Source organism: Tachypleus tridentatus, chromosome 8 (genome assembly GCF_004210375.1).
Source record: "Tachypleus tridentatus isolate NWPU-2018 chromosome 8, ASM421037v1, whole genome shotgun sequence".
Taxonomy (NCBI): Eukaryota; Metazoa; Arthropoda; class Merostomata; order Xiphosura; family Limulidae; genus Tachypleus; species Tachypleus tridentatus.
In genome coordinates this window covers 158,204,857-158,225,492 of record NC_134832.1, presented here as the reverse complement: position 1 = coordinate 158,225,492, position 20,636 = coordinate 158,204,857, and the positions used below count along the sequence as shown (strand labels likewise).

The 20,636-nt window shown below is 33.6% G+C and overlaps 2 protein-coding genes across 28 annotated transcripts in view; one reads left to right on the top strand and one right to left on the bottom strand.

Annotated features, from left to right (window-relative positions):
* Positions 1-20,636, top strand: part of LOC143223814 (dynein axonemal heavy chain 6-like) — a 753,870-nt gene that overhangs the window by 382,443 nt on the left and 350,791 nt on the right. For 2 of the 27 annotated variants that reach the window (XR_013013105.1, XR_013013104.1), the window contains exon 1: positions 17,891-18,197. The exons of 15 other annotated variants lie outside the window; for them this stretch is intronic. The gene's annotated coding sequence lies outside the window, so the exon portion shown is untranslated. 10 more of the 27 variants (XR_013013092.1, XR_013013119.1, XR_013013113.1 and 7 more) reach the window with 10 other exon arrangements.
* Positions 1-20,636, bottom strand: part of LOC143223810 (PAN2-PAN3 deadenylation complex catalytic subunit Pan2-like) — a 221,483-nt gene that overhangs the window by 146,048 nt on the left and 54,799 nt on the right. The window lies entirely within an intron of this gene.

Genomic DNA, 20,636 nt, shown 5'->3' with positions numbered 1-20,636 from the left:
ATATTTTAGAATAAGTGGAATGCATGCTGTTCATTTATTTTGAATTTATCTCCAAAAAATGGCAAACATCCACTGTAAAAGAATCCTTAGTCCAACACACAAATTTAAATTATTAGATACAATATTTAAAAGTGCGTTTTTAACTGAAATGAAATCAGAACATTGGAAAAATTGTGGTTCTTCAAAACGCTGTAGGAGTGGGTGTGCTTTTAGGTCTAATGCACCAGTGTCCAACTGTATTTCATAGTCACCCAAACTGTTTAAAATGTGTTAACATTTTCACTATGAGGCAAAAAAATTAACTGTGTTTTTAAAGATGGGTAAAAAAAATACATAGTAATGTTTTCAATTATTTATTAAGAAAATTAATTATACAAAAAAATAGGTGGTAGAAGTAAAGCACCAGTTCACCACAGGTCAATAGCTGTTTTGGCATGTGGCAAGCAGTGACCATGTTGGACACCATAGGTCTGAGAGATCTAGAGCAGGTGAAAAACAATACTCTTTTCTCTCTTCACATGTTGTCTGAGAAAGAAGGAAAATAACTTTCTAAATCCTGTCTTGATTTGTTGAAGGTAGAATTAGGTGGTGTACAGATACTAAAAACCTCATTGCTATATTGTGTATATATACAAAACACAAAAATCTGTGTCTGTCTCTTGTTCCATTATCTAACTAATCCAGGTTCACTGGACCAGTCTTAACCAAACTGTGTATAATGTTTTCAAGGGAGCAAAAACAGTAGTGCTTTCAATAGATGACTATCCTTCTTAATGAGGGTAAATGTGAAGATAATTCGGAAGTGGCCATGCTAATGGATGGTTCCTAACTCCTCCACCCCATTATTGCTGTTATTGAACACTTTGATTGAGTTAACATCAATTATATTCATCGATGCACAGAGCACACAAACATTTAATATATACATCTCGAAGACTGTGCTTGGCTCTCTTTGGAGGAATTAAATGAACAAAGATGACTGCCTTTGTTACAATAATGCATAAACTGAGATGAAGTTTCTATTTCAACAGCCACCATAAGGCTGGTATGAAAAGCTGTTGTTTGAGTTGTAATTTCTTACTTTGACCTGTCTGTAAGACACTTCTGTAGCCATTGGTTTTCTATTAAATAATCATGTGAAACACTGCAGAAAGATGTGATGAACTGGGTGTTGAAAGCAGGTAACAGAATGCACCCCTACTGACATTACAATTGATACTACCTTTTTCTACAGGGTCATAATGACCATTATACAGTGTAGTAAATGAATTGTATGAAAATCAGGATTTTCTCATTTATCATATCTTCCACCTCCAGATTTTAAGTTCATGTACAAATAAGGACAGGTACCTCAGCTTGAAAAATATGAAACATAAAATTCTGAGTTATTTTTATGATTCTAGCTCAGAACTTCTTACTAGGGCACGTGCTAGTTTACTTCTAGGTGTTGCTGTACCTAACATGAGTCATCACAGATGGTATCTGCTGCTTCATGGGATAGTTCACCAGGTATCAACTTGAGTGTGAATTTGTATTATTAATGGATCAAAAGTAATATGTTCTTCTGGATTATTGCCATCTAAGTTGATTGTCCAGCTACAAGGAGAACACAAATCATGTAATTAGTTTCTGTTTTGAAAGAATTGTGACCTGTAAAGTGCAGCATTTTTATCTAGGTATGTGTTGAGTCTGAAGTGCATATTTTAATAATATTTTTTCCTTTTGAGTCTGTTTTAATTTTCATTCCATTTGTCAATTTTATTTTGCAAAGTGATAAACATGTGAACTAATTATAGATTATCAAAAAGTTAGAACTTGTGTTTGGTAAAGTCCATGTTCTTTATAATGTAATATTTTCTCACACTAATCTTCCATCTCAATAAATCATCAAGTCTGTCAGTATGCAGGGTGTGGATTACACGAATGCCTCTATTTTTGTAAACTACAATAATTAATCACATCAGTACTTCCAAAGTTGATTTTTCATACTATGGATCTCTGATAAAGCTGTTTAAAGTTTATTTTATATTGTCTTGACAGAACCAAAAGGGGCATCTAGTCAACTGTAAAAGTGTTATCAAAGTAGCCATTATTCTCAACCAAAACATATATGGTTAAGGTGGAATAGAATACTCTTCATCCCTACCATGTCTTGTATTGAGTGAATCAGTATGGTTTGCATTTGAAAATAGGTCTTTGTAGTCATCCATTGCATTGTTTCAAGTGTTGTTGTTCCTTCAGACTCTCCATTGTGTTTTATGCCCTCACTTTTCTTCTAATGAAGATTGATAGCCCTCATTACATTCCAGTTTTCCCATAAGTACCACATCTTTCTTATCTGGGTGAAATGTATACCTGGCTCAGTCTCCCACATCAGTTTTCCAAATTTGACTTTCTTGTCTTCAGGTGTGTCCTCTGGATGGCTTTGGAGGATGCTTCTTTCCTTCCCTCAAACTGTTTCTTCCACCTATTCAATGTAAGATTCTTGCTATATGTTGATATGACATAATGCACTGTATTGGAAGTTGTAATTCACCTAAACTGTAAATGTATTTCTGGAAGGTTCTTACCAAATTTCACACTTCCCATCTTACCTCTTCATTAAAACCTGATGCTTCCAAATTCTAAGAGAACTCAAAGTGATATCTGGTAGAATTGAACAGATGAAGTCATAAGCAAAATGAGAATACCTTACTTTATTACTGATGGAGGGTTGTTACATGATAATTTTAATGAATAATTTGCAAACAAGAGGAGGCAGAAACTTGTGATATGCTTGAAAACAAGATTTACAAAAAGATGGCAGCATTGAACAAGAATATGTATTGATGTAAAAGTATTGTTTGTTTGTTTTATAATTTCGTGAAAGCTACATGAGGTCTATCTCCACTAGTCATCCTTAATTTAGCAGTGTGAGACTAGAGGGAAGACAGCTAGTCATCACCACTCACTGCCAACTCTTGGGCTACTTCTCTACCAGTGAATATTAGGATTGACTGAAACATTAGAGGCCCCTACAGCTGAAAGGGTGAGCATGTTTGGTGTGATGGGGATTGGAACTAGCAATCATCAAATTACGAGTTGAGGGTCTTAACTGTCTGGTTATTCTAGGCCTGTGTAAAAGGAGATAAGTACTTATTGGAAGTTAATTTTTAGTACAGAAAATTATAAATATCACAACAATTTTATAGAATATGTGATGTAGATTAAAAATAAATATGCAGGTTAATCAGTCTGTAGAATGGTATTCCTGAAGTATTGAAAATATGATTCAAATTATAAAATTTAGTAATTTTGAATAATTAAAACATCTAACACATTTATGACTTGCAAAAGAAAAAAAAAAATGTAGTGTCACAAGCTGGTAATTTGATTCACCCAAAACAGCTTACATCAATAAGGGTTTATGTTCAGTTGTAATTATTTCAGTCCCAGCAAAATAGTTGCATAACTCAGAAAGTGTTAAAATGTGTAACTAAATAATTGTACATTTTGATTTAAAGGGAGATATGACAAATTATGAAGAGTAAAATAACAGTGTAGAAATACATTATTTCCAAGGAACTTTCAAAGTGTGATCACAGTAATGGTTACAAGGTTTATAGATCAAAATAATCCAGTGTTATTAATATTGTAAGGATTAAAACCATACATTTACTAAAATAGATTAATTTCTGCATATAATCTAAGCAGAACTGTTGTATTAAATATTCAAAACTAACATCATATTATGAGGACATTGTGAATGTAACAGCTGCACACACTTCAAAGGTTATTAATATAACTTGGAGAAATGGTGCTTACTTGTGTGAATATAATGCACCATTTATTTTTATCAGTATCTTAGAGTAGAATTCATATAATTAAATAGGTAATTGTGCACAATTTTCTAACTGCTGTATAATAAACATACAAGGAAAGTATACAATTTTATCACCTTACAAAAATATAAGACTAGAAACATGTGTTAATCCATTACTTTTCAAAAGGTACAATAATTTTATAAGTAGCATGTGGTAATATGTTCACGTTGTAGCACATTACAAATTCTAATGATACTTTTATTGTTTCAGTGGTTCAGGAACTATCTACACAGCCATAGTAACTGCTACTGGGTTTTAAGTTGCAATTAAAGAGATCAATGAAAACCAGGAAAAGAGCTTATCGTCACCGAACTTATAGTGGTGGACAAAAGTAAACATCCAAACCATCGTCAACTATTTGGTTAGTTATCTTGTTGGTGATGAGCTTTGGGTTAGTCTTATTAATGTTACATTTTAGTTAATTTTTGTATTTTTAATCTTACCTGTTATAAATTGTATGCTAACATATTGTCTTTATTTAATTAAATGGTCAATTTCAAGCAATTTTACAAGTTTTAGAATATTTTGATGTATCACTCTCACAGGTTTGCTTTGTTTAAATTGTAGTTGTAAGTAATACGTGACAGTTTTATTGTGGGAGGTTGCAGCCACATTTGGTTCTGACATAATGACTTTTTCAATTCATTCCATATATAAATAACTTTGAAATAACTTTATATATTTCTGTTCTAAGCTTCTACCAGTATGTTATCTCCAGCCAGCACTCTTTAGTTTTTATTATGCTTGTTTCAACTTCTTTATATGTACGTGTGTTATGTACATGGTTGTTGAAATTATTTTATTCAAGAAAGGTTGAGTTTGTTGAATTATTTGCAGCTTATACAGTACTCTCAAATGTAGCATTATTTACAAAGCTGTAAACATTGTTTATTGTGTAATACAATAAATATTAAGTTTTCAGTCTCTTACACAAATACAATCCAGTGTAATCTTTATAAATGTTGGGAATCAGATTACAGCATTGGCATCTAAATTAGAGTTAATTTTGTAAGGCTTACTAGTAGTTATTTCTGTTTTCTTTTCTTTCGCATGATAACTTTATTGCCTGGTTGACACTTGGCATTGGTTGGTTCAGAATTAATAAAAAGGAAAAAGTACAGACCAGAGGTTTACATCTGGTTTCTTGGTATTTCGTCAGAAAAATTCTGACATGGTAAGTGTAGGTAACCAGTACTTACAGCCAAGGAATAAGAGTTGATTGAAGTTCAATTTTCTCCTTGTTTGGGTATCTTGCATTTTTCTCTTTTGTGAATTGTTTAAGTTTTAAAAGTTACAAGTCCATGAAATTAGATGGAAAGTTAAATACTTTAATGCAACAATAATATAAAATGTGATTTAATAAATCTCAGAGGGACTTCCAGTGGATAAAGGTAATAATGAACAGTGGAATGATGACAGCAACACTGAATATTTAACAAGACTATATACAATTACAAACAGTTAATTATTGAATCTTGTGGAGTGTATGATATAATAATCTTTAAAATGCATAAAGTATAGTGTTTTCTGCCACAATATAACTACCATCTTGTTAAACCCCTATAAATAAATAGTAACATGTTAGGTAATTCACTCAGGGTGTTCTGCTACTGTAAAGTTATATTTTGTGGAGATATTTTGACAGTATTACGGAGTATTATCCAAAGATTTGTACATTCCGATGTCATGGGTGTCAAGTGACATGAGTCAGTAATAGTGCATGAAGCAGATAGTATTTTTGTGTTTTGTAAGTAAGGTATATTCTATCTCTGTAATGCTAGTGTCATTAACAGTATTGGTTATAATTTCTGATATATATAATTGTTTTCATTATATATACATGTATATTTTTATTATCAGAATTATTTTGTGTTGTTAAGTTATTGATTTAGTCATCAAGTCACACTCCTTTTTCAGGTACTTGATTTAATATTAACAAATGGAAACCAAACAATTTAAATAAAGATAACCTGCCTACAGATTTTCAAGACTTTCTAGACAGGTGTCTAGAAGTGGACGTAAATAAACACCACATTGCCTCTGAACTCTTATTAAAGATATGGTATAAATTACTGTTATTTTACTCAGATATTTTGGTTTACTTTGAACCTATTATCTTGATAACATACACCAAAAAAGCAGTACCAGTATGTTTAGTTTCATTTAGGCCCATCCTACAGTACTGTGCAAAAGTGTTAGGACAAAGTCAAAAATCAGATTTCAGGCAGCTTTCAAAAAACATCTGAAGATAAATCACAGGTAAAATATCGATATTTTATTATTCTTCACATTCAGTGCAAGAAAAATATGGTGAGAGTTCAACAAACAGTGAATATGTTGTGTCTCCTTTTACTTTAATAACTATGGAAAGTCTTTCAGGCTTTGTTACAAGATGTTTAATCACAGTGTCCTTTGGGAGTTTAGTCAAAATGTCTCTGATACACTCCCATATAGTTTCATTGGAAGTAGCATTTGATTTTTCAAGTTTTTGATTTATGAAATTCCAAATCTGCTGATTTGAGATGGGGCTCTTAGGGAACTATTGTATTATTTTGAATAACTCCAGTGGCTTATTTCTCAGCTAAGTAATTTCTGCATATGTTGGATGAGTGTTTGGGGTCATTATCCTCTTGGTAGTAGAACTGGGTCTGCCATGATGGATCATTATTTAGTGGTCCATTATTCCAACTATTTTGCAGAAATTTCCTGTCATCTCTACAGAAAAACACCTCAAACCATCACACTGCCTCTCTCATGTTTTATCACAGGTTCTGTGCATTGAAATAAGAATCTTTCATCTTTCTTCTGCTGGATGTACAATGTACACTTTGAGTAAACTATTTCAATTATCAGCAGTCCAGTTTCTTGTCAATACTTGGAGAACAAAGTAAAGGTTTTTTAACTGCTACATGATCAAATATTCTATCATCATTGACTTCTCTTGATATTGTAGATCTGGAAAAATTTCTTTCATTTGGTACATGGTCATTTATTTCATGCCCTTAAATTTACCACTATATTCATTCAAACAGAACCATTATGACATGTCCAAGGTACAAGCATAGGAAATTCTAAAAAACTCAGTGTTCTCACCCTAGCTCGTTTAATTGTTAAAAAGTGATCAATGAATCACTACCATGGCATTGAAATTTACAATCAGTAATAACATGGAAGAATGAGCCCATAAAATGGAAAGAATGAAAAGATATGCTTTTTCCCTTGCACTTTCACACAGTATTGTATAAAGAGACTAATTAAACAAACTGTATGTGATGTATAATAAGCACTTTTGTTAAACAGATGTTTTTTATTTTTCACCCAGCATCTGTTCATTGAAGTAGCAGGCCAGTGAAAACAATACAGCCCTCTACAGTGATAACTAGATTCACATTAATAGCTCAAAAAACAAATATCCCAATATACATGTTGAAATATATTGACCATGAAGACTGGCATCATTTTAGGACAAGAAAATTAACAGATTGTTTTTCTTAGATTTCTTCTAGAGCAGTAGTATATTGGGTGCCACGACTTCCTATTATTCAGCTTATTAGATTTTGAAAATAATATCCATTTCTCCTCCATGTAAAAATGTTGTTACGAATTAGGAATAAATAAAACTCTTGCTTAGATCAAATTATTATTTTATTTGCCACAATGAACATTTTTTTTATTATGTTTGTTGATAAAAATAAAAAAAAATGAATAAACAAGAGGAAAGTTGATGTCAAACAGATATGCATTCAGATTCATCCTGATATTTTTGTGAAATTTACATCATTTAGTGTCAGAACTATGTATTATGATCTCGCATATTGCAAGTTGAACTTGCAGTCTGTGAGTTGTGGGTTGAATCCTTGTTCAAACAAACATGCTTGTTTTTTTCAGCAAAGTAGTCATTATAATCAACCCTACTTTTCTTTTATAAAAAAGTTACCAAAAGTTGACAGTGGATGCTGATGATTAGCTGCATTTTCTTTTGTCTTTCGTAGCTAATTTTGGGATTGTTAACACAGATAGCTTTTGTGTGGCTTAATGAAAAAATTCAAATTAACAAACAGACTTAGATATGTTCATTTTAAGTCAGTTTTCTAATCTGAGGCTAAACAAAATCCTTTTAAGTGTTGCTTCTGAAATTGCTGGGAATTCCTCATACAGATACTTGAAACAGTCACCATCTTTGTTTAAGATAATTACAAACTGATCTATCAAACCCAGTTTTATATGAAATGAAAGTAATAAGACATTCTTTGTGTCAACCAGACTTTCACATTCATTGTTTTCAATTCTGGTATCTGTCTGACTTTGTGTGGCCATTACTTCTTATCCAGCACTGATTTTGTGTCATTTGTCCCATTTCACACACAAAATGTGAAAACTTTGTCTGACTGGGTGTTTAATACAACAACATTCAAAGGACTTTCAAGTTTCCACAAAATAGCCAGCCATGTTCTTTGTATTAGACCTTATTAACAAGAATTTTGATAGTTTTGTATGTTTCCTTCAAGTGAATCGATTGACTAATAGGAACATACATATATGTTACTGTTTTGAAGAACAACACATTTTGGACCTGTATTTAAGTTATCAGTGAACTATATCCACTCTTCATTCACAGGCTGCAACTCATAGTATTGGTATTAATACAACTATTGTTTCAATAAAGCAGTGAACATTCTTGCTAAATGTATGGAATAAATTCTTTCTCTTGATTTCTAGAAGCTTTGGTTTAGAGTTATTTGGCATAATGGCTGTTTTCAGAAAGTAAAATAAGACAAGTTTTAAAAGACTTGTAGCAAAATTTTAATAATTATAACTCCCCAGGTTGACTAATGAGCAGTTCAAACAGCAGCAGTTCTGGTTTCGAGCTATTTGATGTAACGGCTGTTTTCTAATTTCAAATAAAAGTACATGGACTTTGAGTTTTAAAAGAGAATTACATTAAAAAAGATGTAATGTGTAAATTAAAAGTAAAATGGCATTAAAAAGATGAATGGCCTTTAAAAAACTTAAAAATTTTTGTAATGTTACTGATAAACCAAAGGACAAAACATGTTTAAATTGGTGCTGTTGTTGAGAGTCATAAAATGTGGCTTGTTGTGACCTGAATTCTGCAGAGACAACACAGTAGTGCAACAATGCCAGATAAAAGAAAACAACGAGTTAAAAAAACTGTGACCAATGCATAGTCTAGTTAAGAAAACTTCCTCTTTCTGATCCTTGTGGAAGCAAGATGGCCAAAGTTTAATAGAGGGTTTTATTTGGAAAAGCTTGTTTTCACGTTACTCACTCCAAGCCAACTGGCACAGAGCTGAGTCTTGAATACAGGACCTAGTATACAGATGGTTTAAAATCAGTTTGTTACTTTAGTTTTACTTTTCCCCTTCTCTCTTTGTTCTGATTTATTTGTTTTTGGTATTTCCTTAGTTTGGTGTTCATATCCCTCCATCTTATATCTAGGTGCTTTGTCTTGTCCATTTTTTTTTTTTATAGTTCTATTTTTTGGGATTGTTCTCAACCCTTTGGAATCCAAGGTTTAGACTTTAGAGGTTATTCTTCTTTGGAACCAGTCTCAGGCTTTGGTCCTGTCAGTGCCTTCCTCTCTCACTTCATCTCCCAGTTTTCTTTTTTCTCTAACAACCTGAAGCTTTGTATGTCCTATCTCATAATTTCAATCTTCTTTTTTCATACTTTACCTTTCTTATTGTTCTATTTTCTATCCACGTCTCGCTGATCATCTGTATCTTCATTATTAACAGAAGGAATTATTGAATCTGTCTCTCACTCTACTCTGGATTTTTATTCTAGTCTTTTTGTTGTCCCCATAAAGTTGTGTGGTTCTTATCCTGTCATTTCTTTATCATCTCTGAATCTCTACATGTATCCTTTTCTGCTTCAACTGTTTAGGGTCACCATCTTGCATATTCTTCTTTGGGTGTGTCAGACCATAGACATTTTCGCATCTCCTGCCAGTTTCAACATAGCACAGCCTCTTTTCGTTGTTTGTCTTTGGCGATCTCACAGACTGGTATGTGAACTAAAAGTAACACATTTGTTTTCCATAACTTATATAATTATGCAGTTTCCTTTTTCTCTGGATTTTGCCTCCTACCAATTTTTATTCTCCAGTATACCCAGAAGATCGAGTGTGATGACTTTTGTTTGTTTTATTTTCCAGTCATTTTCATGTGGTTTATATACGTATTATGGTACCTTGATTAATGTACATATTTCAACACATTGACAATTTCTCATTGATAAGAAAATGAATGTAAGAAGGTGATAGTCATCTGATACAATGTTACATGAAGAACAACATCTTACACTTCTCTTTCCTGGTGCGATGTGAAACCACCAAGTTGCTGTCTTTACCTCACAGGTATTACTAAACAAAAATCTGAATTGAACACAAGAGAATGGAAAATATTAAACCCATCTCCTCCTTCTAAGTGGCCAGTGTTTAAATGAAAGTTTTCTGGGAATATAATTGACATAGCCAATTCTGAACTCTTATTAAAACAAAACATATAAAACAGACAATTCTCTCCTGATCTTTCTTACTTCCAGTAAATTTTCTTTGCCTTGTCAAGAGAAAACTTGTGCTTATACAGAGATTGTGTGACCTTCCCATTGGTAGAGGGCTACAGCAGTGTGATTGTCATAAGCTGTTATAATGCACATGAGAGCTTGTTCAAGGTTGATGGCATGTGGTAGTTGTATGTAAGTGAATAGCTCTTAGTGGTGCAGAGGTAAGTAGCTATATGAAAAATATTTTTACATAAGGGAGATTTTAACCCTGTCTCTTGACTATTGAACTATCCCAGAATGAGTTAAAAATATTATAATGTTACTTGTCATTGTAGTTTGCGCAAACTAAGTTTTACTCTGGACAAAAGTTTAAGGAAATTAAATTTTGAATGTGATTACCAAGTTACAGATAAATATATTTCACTTGTAAAGGGTTCAACAATTCTTGTTTTAGGAATTTGATTTGGTTTTAGGACTCACAGTATCAAGATAATTATACTCACTATAAGTATACAAGTATAAAAGTGGAAACTTATTTCAAGACAATTTGAATTGCTATTGGTTGTGGAACATCTGTTAATTAGAAGGTTTGTTTGAAGTTCCTTCAGCATGAACCTTATTTAAGTTTCTAAAAAAAGCAGAAATTTCATACCTTCTATACTTATGTTAAATAGTGTTCCTGATGAAATATAGTGTGCATGTTGTTGTATATAAGATTTCTAAGACAAATGTTTGTTTCTTTTTCTTACTCTTTCAGTAAGAGGGAATTGTTCAGTGATGGCATTAATCTTTACACTGAAAAGTGTGACACTCAAAACACAGCTCGGAGGGACTCCAAGTTCCTGTAGAAAATAACAGGAAAGTTTTGAACCCACAGGAACTTGGAATCTCCTGTCTATTAAAAAGTTTTAATAAAAAATGTGCAAATGACCACATCACCCATATATATGGAGGTCTCACAAAATGTCATACCTCCATGTTGTATCATAAGCCTTTTCAATGTCAAAGAGTATTGATACAGGTTGTTGTTTGAGAAAAGCTTCTCAGATTGTCGTTTCAAATAAAATCAGGTGGTCCATTGTGGAGCTCTGTTGTCGGAACCCACACTGGGTGGGCGAGAGGAGGTAGTTTGATTCGAGGGACCCAAGCGACAGGTAGAGAAAACAAACAGTGATAGTATGACCCAAGGAAACATGGATGGCAACGGCCTTGAAGGGTGTGTAGAGTGGCATATGTCAGGCAACTATGACGTGACGTCTTTAAGTGACCGAACCTCTGACACTAGAAACATCGGAGAGAGTTTGGAATGTACGGCCGTTCCCTGCAATTAAGATAACCTGCCTTGATGGTTGCAGGTGCACGTGGTTATGTAAATGTCAGAATGAGGATATTGTTCGGTATTGTAACTCCATCTTTGTGAGTGGAGATACGCCTCAATGCAGAAACTCGAGTGGAGAACCCAGCTGGAATCTCTGACTTGGGGATGTTCTTCAAATCCTTCTCAACAATAACTGTTGGATGTTTCCACTGGTATGTCTCCAGATCAAAGCTTCTTTTCTGACTTTGGAGAGCTAGGAAGTCCCTACAGTCCCTTCTGAATAAAAAAGGAGGACATTTGCCCTCAAGGTTTCTCTGAAAGAAAATGTAAGATAAGAAAATGAAGATAAGAACTGAGGTACAACTGGTGTTGAAGATTGCTGATCAGAATCTTCAAGACGTAATTGTTTTCCTATTGACTGTTTTTTCACTATTTTATTTAAATTTTTGTTTGGAGGATCCATAAGAGAAAAGAAAATTTTGGTGCCCTCTGACCCCACCCACCATAAAGCCCTATGAGGAAACGCACGACAATGTCAAGCAAGGACACTGCAGCAACGACAGGGTTTCGTGAGCACTACACCCAAACACCTGCGTCAGACGCAAAGTCCACAACACCTGTTAAGAACTTTCAACACTGGTACCTGGTTGACCATAGCCCAAGTGGACCAGCTGGCTGCCTGTCTATAGGAATTCAAGGTCAAAGTGGTGTGTTATGGTTGGACAACCAACCAACAGGATCCTCTCCACCCCTGCACGGGTTACCACACACGGTAAACACGTGGGTGAATGTTTAGATCCCAGAAGAGGTAATCTAAAAGAACAGAACCTTCCCTGGGAGTTCCCTTCACCACGTACAGGAGTCCACACTGAGGGGTGAGAATAAGAAGTGCAGTAAAAATTAAAATAAAGAAATAAAGTTGTTGTATGGAATAAAATACAGAATGTGAAATATCAATTTTTCAAATCAATTATATACGAGTGTGCGTGTATAACAAATATTTAAAGAAACACATTAGGGATGCTGCAAACACGAAAATTGTGACCATAGTGATGACTACCAGAGCACAAAACTTTAATGATACTAAGAATTATCACAGGGAATATTAGGTAGGAAAGTAAATAACGTTTTTTGCAAAAAAGTTGTCATTCGGTTTGAGGAAAAGAACTTGCAAATTTATGCTTTTTCCCAATGTAAGTATTTTATTATTTGAAGCAATCCAAAGTTGACTATGTGAGAAATGGCTCAACAGCTCCATGTAACAATCATTACCTACATCTACGAAATTGGAAAAGTTTCAAAACTTGGACACTAGGTTTCGGATAATTGACATGTTGAGAGAGTCACTATTTGTTAATCTTTAACAAGGAGAAATGCTCATGAATCAGTTCTGGAAAAATTGTCAGTGACAACGAGAAGTGTTTTTTTTGTAATGAACATACTCAACGTAAAATACAATTGTTGAATCTCTGTTACACACTTGTACCAACACCGAAGAATGGCTTATATCAACAAAAAAAAAAAGTTTTGCCTTGTGTTTGGTGAGATCTGGGAAGTGCAGTTTATCACAAAATTTTGGATCCAAATCACAGCTGAAAGATATTGTCATCAGTTGAAGTGCTAACACCAAGCACTGATAAGGAAAAGAACTGCATTAGTCAATATAGAAGACTAATGTTTTTTCACGACTTTGTGTTTTGAATCCTACACACTTCATTAGGGACCCAAGAAAAACTTCAGGCCTTAAAATGGAAAGTTGTGCCTCATCGCTCCTATTCACTGGATATTGCTCTATCTGATTATCATATTTTAAGATCCTCACGGCATTACTAAGATGAAAAAAATGTTTGTTAAAAACGAGGAACTCAAAACTGACTTAAGATTGTTTTTTGAATCCAAATTAAAGGAATTTTGTTCACGTGGAATCCATAACTTACTTAAAATATGGAATAATGACATATAAAATGAAGTCAAATACAGTGGTATCTCGGTTCTTGAATGACTCCATTCCTGAACTATTTGGTTTTCGAACATATTGTTTGAGGATAAATGTTTCGGTTGTCGAACATAAACTCGGTTCCCGAACAAAGCTGTTGTGGCCTAAACCCCTGAAATAACCCGACTGATGAGCTGAACGACCCTTCGCCCACTTTTCGGCCCATGCCAAGTTTGCCCAAAACATTTTATCCACACCTGTCGCTTAGTCCACACCCCCACTAAAATCTGTTGTGAACGTTTTCGTTTTTTTTTTTTTTTTTTTTCTAAATATTCTAATTAAGAACGATAATCTAATGCTGCGGTTGCATCCTTAAAAGCCACATTAAACTATTAATCAAGCATGTCAACGGCAAATAACAATATATCTCAACCTGATGAAAATGCATGGAAATGGAACCAAATGTTCAAAGTATTCGTCTCAAGGAAGGTAAACTATTTCCGTAAATTTCTACTTGGCCTGGCATGGCCTAGCGCGTAAGGCGTGCGGCTCGTAATCCGAGGGTCGAGGGTTCGCGCCCGTGTCGCGCTAAACATGCTCGCCCTCCCAGCCGTGGGGATGTATAATGTGACGGTCAATCCCACTATTCGTTGGTAAAAGAGTAGCCCAAGAGTTGGCGGTGGGTGGTGATGACTAGCTGCCTTCCCTCTAGTCTTACACTGCTAAATTAGGGACGGCTAGCACAGATAGCCCTCGAGTAGCTTTGTGCGAAATTCCAAAAAAAACAAATTTCTACTTGCTACTATTATCTCGACGCATTTCATGAAAAGAATATGAATTTTTATTTCATTAATATTTTAAGTGATTCTGAATACCAATGTTTTCTTCTTATAATCCATAGATGTTCCGGTGAAGTCCATATTGGCTTTTTAAAGAAATATATCCAACAACTTTTTTCTGAATCATCACTTCACTGATTATATGGTCCAAAGCACACAAGAAATAATATATATATGTAAGTGTTGAAATTACACCCACTAACTGTTGCTTTAATTTTCTGAGCATTTAACACCAGAGAATGAGTCGTTTTATCCTACATTTCTGGTGTAACAGACAAAAATAGGAAATATTAAATAAATTGAAATATATAGGTCTCATCTGTTGTGAATAATATACATAAGAAGCTTGGTAATTTGATGTTTAAAGGACACCACATAAGATCTCACGGTAAACTTTCCACTAAAGCAGACTGTTTGCTCATCAGAGGTAATTTATCTTTACTTGTGTGTATTGTGTGTGTTTTCTTATAGCAAAGCCACATGGGGCTATCTGCTGAGCCCACCGAGTGGAATCGAACTCCTGATTTTAGCGTTGTTAACTTTACTTATTTTGACAAATATTCTAGATTACGATAAATTTTTCTCAAAGTCTTTTCTGAGTGGTCAGTCAGTGATGAGAGGATAAGAAAAGTTGTAAGTTTTCAAATGCTGTTTCCCTTTACCCGTGATTTATATAATATAATCATTAAAACGAAATATAAACCATACTAAAATACACGCTAGTTCACGCCAAATCACGTTGTTTCAACTTTAAATGAAGTGAATAAGCCTTATGTTTGTGTCACGATTTTCTTTGAAGATCCTTCTTACGTATATCTTCCTTGATGATCCTGGTGTCAGAGACTATTAAGGTTCAGATATATTCACATCTAATTAAGAGATGCTGACCAAAAGGAATGAAATCAGTCTTCACCTATCTACTCTAAATCAAATAAAAGGATTGATTCCACTCTAAAATTACTCCCATAGCTGAAGATACAAATCGTGTTCAGCGACATATCGTAGCTCGAACCTACGATTTCTAATATGTACAAAATATACATTTTTAAAAAAAATTAGAATTAATTAATATGAATCGCTTGTGTAAGATATTCTAATGTAGGTTCTTTAAAGTGTTTATTGCTCTTTAAACAATGGTTTATACAAAACACATGGGAAAAAAACTTTCGAAGAATCTTTTATTCGGAAATTTATCAGTAATCTTCAGCTGGGACAGCAGAAAGTCTTCGGATTTACAACACTAAAATAAGGGTTTCGATTCTCCTCGATGGACACAGGAGATAGTACAATGTGGCTTTGCAACAAGAGAAACGCGTGTGTATTTTAAAAATAATTTTTTTGAGCTGCAGATACAAAAAAGACTTTACCTCTACATAGAATGAGGAATAGCAGAATTACGAAACTGTTTTTTATTCAGATTACATAAATTTTTCATTATTTTATTTCTTCTTTAAACGTTTATTCAATTAGTAATTTTAACATCAATATCAATTTTTAACATAGAGCTGTGAACTTCAAGGAAGCAGTCATGGAGATTGTACTGTTCTCAAATGACATCAGCAAAAACTATTAATTCTAATAATAATAGTACACGTAAATTTGAAACTGGTAACTATAAAGTTTAATTTAAATTAAAAAAACTTATGTTTTCTAAAATTTTAATCTCTTAAAAATACGGTGAACTGCATTTTTAATTTTAGTCGTGTTTGGCCTTGGTTGTTCTTCCCAAATGATGCGTTGTCTGTAAAGTAACCATTGGGTTGTGAGATTTTCAGTTGATCTATTGCGCCACTCAGAAGAACACGTGATGGTGTATCCTAGTCTTGACACAGACTGAAACAGAATGCAATTATAAAATGCCTTTACAAACTTGTAATACTTTTTAAAACACATGGACACCTTCCATCCAAGATTTATAAATTGTTTGTCAGCCTTTGGTTTCACTTTTGGTAAAATTTCCCTCAAACTTTTCTTTGAGCCGTGAATCGTCATAAAGTATCCACGATCAGTAAATTCCGTTTGAAAGACTAATGTTTTATCAATGCAGCTGATGAAATCATCCTCACGCTCTTTTTGAAATTGAAGAAGAGTGAGATTTTGTGAAACAAGAACTTCTGCCAGTTCAGTTTCATAGGATTTAATTCCTTGTAGGAATGTGTTAATATTCCCATCATCTCCAGGAACAATGAAATGTTTTGTCTTTATATAATGAATAAAGAAAGGGAATATGGTCCCACCTCCTTGAAACTGATATTTCTTATCTTTAGGCAGATGCCAAGGTCGTTTCCGTACTGGAGTGGTAAGGCAACTGTCTACTTCACACTTGGAGAGCTTTTCAACTGGAATCCTGTGTCTGATTCCATTGATACTCAAATGTATTGGTTTTATTCCTTCAGGAAACATGGCAAAATATCAAGCTATAGCAACTTATTTCACTTGAGATTCTTATTTCCCAGATTCCTATTATTTTATTTGCTAACGTTCACTGACTTGTCATGTAGTAACTATATTTCGTAAATGTGTTCGTCTTTCCGTATCTAAGCATTACTTTTTTAATTATTGTTACGTAATGCATTGTTTTATCAATAAACGACAACAGCCAATAATACTTCAACATTTACAAATATTATTGTCGAGTGAAATAATAACTATCATTGAATATATTTTTCTTCCATGTTTCCTCATTTCTTCACCAATCAACACAAAACTTGACACTAAGGGAAGGCAAGCGCAAATAGTCCTCACGTAGATTTGCACGAAATAAAGAAATTAAATAAAATGTAGCCTATCATTTCAAACGGCTCGGCTAAAGCGTTCGACTCGTAATTCGAGAGTCGTGGGTTTGAATCCTCGTCACACCAAACATGCTCGTCCTATCAGCCCTGGAGCGTTATACTGTTCTTATCAATCCCACTATTCGTTTGTAAAAAAGTTGGCGATGGGTGGTGATGACTAGCTGCCTTCCTTCTGGTGTTACACTGTTAAATTAGGGACGGCTAGCGCAAATACCTTTAGTGTAGCTTTGTGCGAAATTCAGAAACAAAACAAAGTATCAAAAATAACAAATCATTTCACATATACTGGCGGCTATGCGTAGGAATTTATTTGATAAGCTTTTCATGAAAACTTCTGAAACAAACCAAACTTTGAAAGTAACCTTGTCAGAAAAAAATGTGCAATTTTATGTGTATGTACGTGCACTTATCACAGTTTGAGAATGATAAAAAATCTATTTTTAAACTATTATTAATTGTTTTCAAATCCGTTAAATTTTACAAATAGGTTTATTCAAAAGAAACACATTTATTAATTTTGTTTGAACTTCTTTAAAATGTGATCTACGTAGAGTCGTCACAAATGCTACTTGACTGTGATTGGCGAAACCAATTCAAAGGTGAAAGTTGTGAATATATGGCGGCGTGCTTGAGTTAGGATATAATTTGAGAGTGTCGTCATTGAAGTTTGCAGTTAGCGTTAATAATTTGATTCCTGTTAATTAAATTTTTTATGTATCACTACAATAATATATTATTAATCTGCGCTTACAAGAATATCTTCATCGTGCGGACATATTTGATACCTAAACTTTGAAGAAAAATTAGATTATGACACAGAATCCGATTCACACTGAATGAAATTGGATGTCTAATTCGATTTCGAGCCAAATTTAGCTATTTGGAAACTGAAGTGACACACCAACTTGTAATGTATATGTAGGCCTCTTGTATCCAGACTTAGATTTAATTATGATTTTAAGTACATATTTTAAGGTATTAGTAATAAAGCGCGAAGGAAGTTGTAACAATGTGATAAAAAACGAAGTAATAACTAAGAGTTTGTTTGTTTATTTTGAATTTCGCGCAAAGCTTCTCTGCGCTAGCCGTTCCTAATTTAGCAGTGTAAGACTAGAGAGAAGGCAACTCGTTATCACCACCCTCCGCCAACTCTTGGGCTTCTTTTTTACCAACAAATAGTGAGATTGATCGCCACCTTATAACTCCCCCACGGCTGAAAGGGCAAGCATGTTTGGTGCGACAGGGATTCGAAACTGCGCCCCACAGATTTCGAGTCAAACGCTTCAACCACCTGGCCATGCCAGGCCACGAAGTTAGAGTAAGACTTAAGTTAGAAGAAGAGTATGGTGAAAAGTATACATCATTTGATTAGAATAACCATAATAATTTCTTTTAAGTTTATTTTGGGATATTTAATATTTATATGTATCAAAAGCTAGTTTGTATACTTCTAGGGGAACTGTATAGGCCTAAATGGAGAAACCTTGATAGTTATGCAAGTTATACCTTTTTCTTACATTAATGATGCATTTGTAAAGGCAGAAATGGAATATCAGTAATCACAGTGAGAAGTGTGTATTAATTTGTTATAACTCAAAAACAAATTAAATAAAAAAAATGCTGCATTGATTGAAAATTTCCCAGGGTACAAGCTACAGTGTGGGATCACAATATGTACCCTAGGGTTTTGAGGTGACTGAAGAAATAGGACCCACACTGCGGTGGGGATACACTGTCTATCAGTCTTAACCTCCATTCACCAGTCTCATATAAGAAATAGAGTACCAACACATACAGAATTAGAAATAGAAGGTAGGACAGTGAGACGTGGGTGCTCAAGCCCACAACTTCCTACATGTGAAAATGATGTGGGACATGTTTTCCTCATAAAACTACACACATGATTTATAAAATACAATGCAACAACTGTCATGACTTCTACATTGGGGAACGAAGCAGAAAAATGGAAACTAGATTCAAAGAACAAAAAAAACTATCTTTGCACGTTTTCAATACGACAAATGTCGTAAACACATTATCATAGGAGACTCCCAGATGCTAAGTAGAAAAACAAATGCAAAATCAAAGAAGCCCTACTTATAGATATAAAATTAGAAATTAGGAGAGAGAGGTGCCGGTGCTCAAGTCCATAACTTCTCATGTTTTTGAGTTATAACAAACTAATATAATTTGTGAGAGGTTCAGGTTTGCTGTTTTAATGGAGTCATTCCTTCTGATTTTACACATTTCACTATTTAACTTCATTAAAATGTATTTATTTTCACTAATACATATTAACAATTGTGATAAAAATACTGACAGAAACAGGTTACAACTTCATGTTGCATAACAAAAGTGTAAAATGTTTTATAAATTCCCAAAAAATGAAAATCAAACAAATTCAAGTATTTGGAAAGACTTGAGACCTACTAGAGCGATAGCTCTGATGATAAAATGATGCTTTTAAGAAAGCATTTAAAAGATTTAATGAATGAACACGAATTTGGAAAATGTTTTTCCAAATATATTTTGAAAATTTTGGGGCTAAGGATTCAAAATATGGAAAAGATTATTTGAAATATCTTTTGATATTTTAAGGGGAACATGTTATTGTAAAATTAAGAACAGGGAATTCTAGGTGGGATTGATCTGTTCATTTACTGATTCAGCCCCTGAGGTGTCTTTCAAGATGAAAATTTCAGTTAGAGTTATTCTGGTATAAATTATTTTTACTGTACTTAATCTTTCCAAACTGTAGTTGATTATTAGAAAGTACCAAAATATTTAGAGTTGTATCACTTCACTTACATTTCTTATACAACCACAAAAAGCAAATATTTGGCTGTGAATATAGATAGTTTTTCTAAAAGTTCTTTAAACACATTTTAAGAGTGTTGATATAATTTCTGGAACCTTCTTTTTCATAATAACTTTTGTTCTTGAGAATGATTGCATGAGAGATTGAAATGTTGTACTTGTTTTTAAAATATTTCTTCTTACTATAAAAGGTGTAACTTCCAATAATCTTACAGCAGTGTTAGTATTATGAGTACTTATCACATTTTCAAACAGTTATCCCTTTTTATGTACTTGTTAACAGCAGAATGACTTTATAACACCCCTATGTCAAAAGTTTGAATTAGTTATTCATGTTTTTTGCACTTGTTAACAGAGTTCTTAGAATTCTTGCACTATTACCAGCAGCAAAGTGTGTGAACTTTTAATGCTAGAAAATTGGTTCTGATACACATGGTGGGTAAAGCAAAGATAGCCTATTGTGTATATTTGTGCTTAGTTACAAACACATAAATAATTAGAACTCAACACAAAACATTTAGTTTCTGAACAGACTTAAAA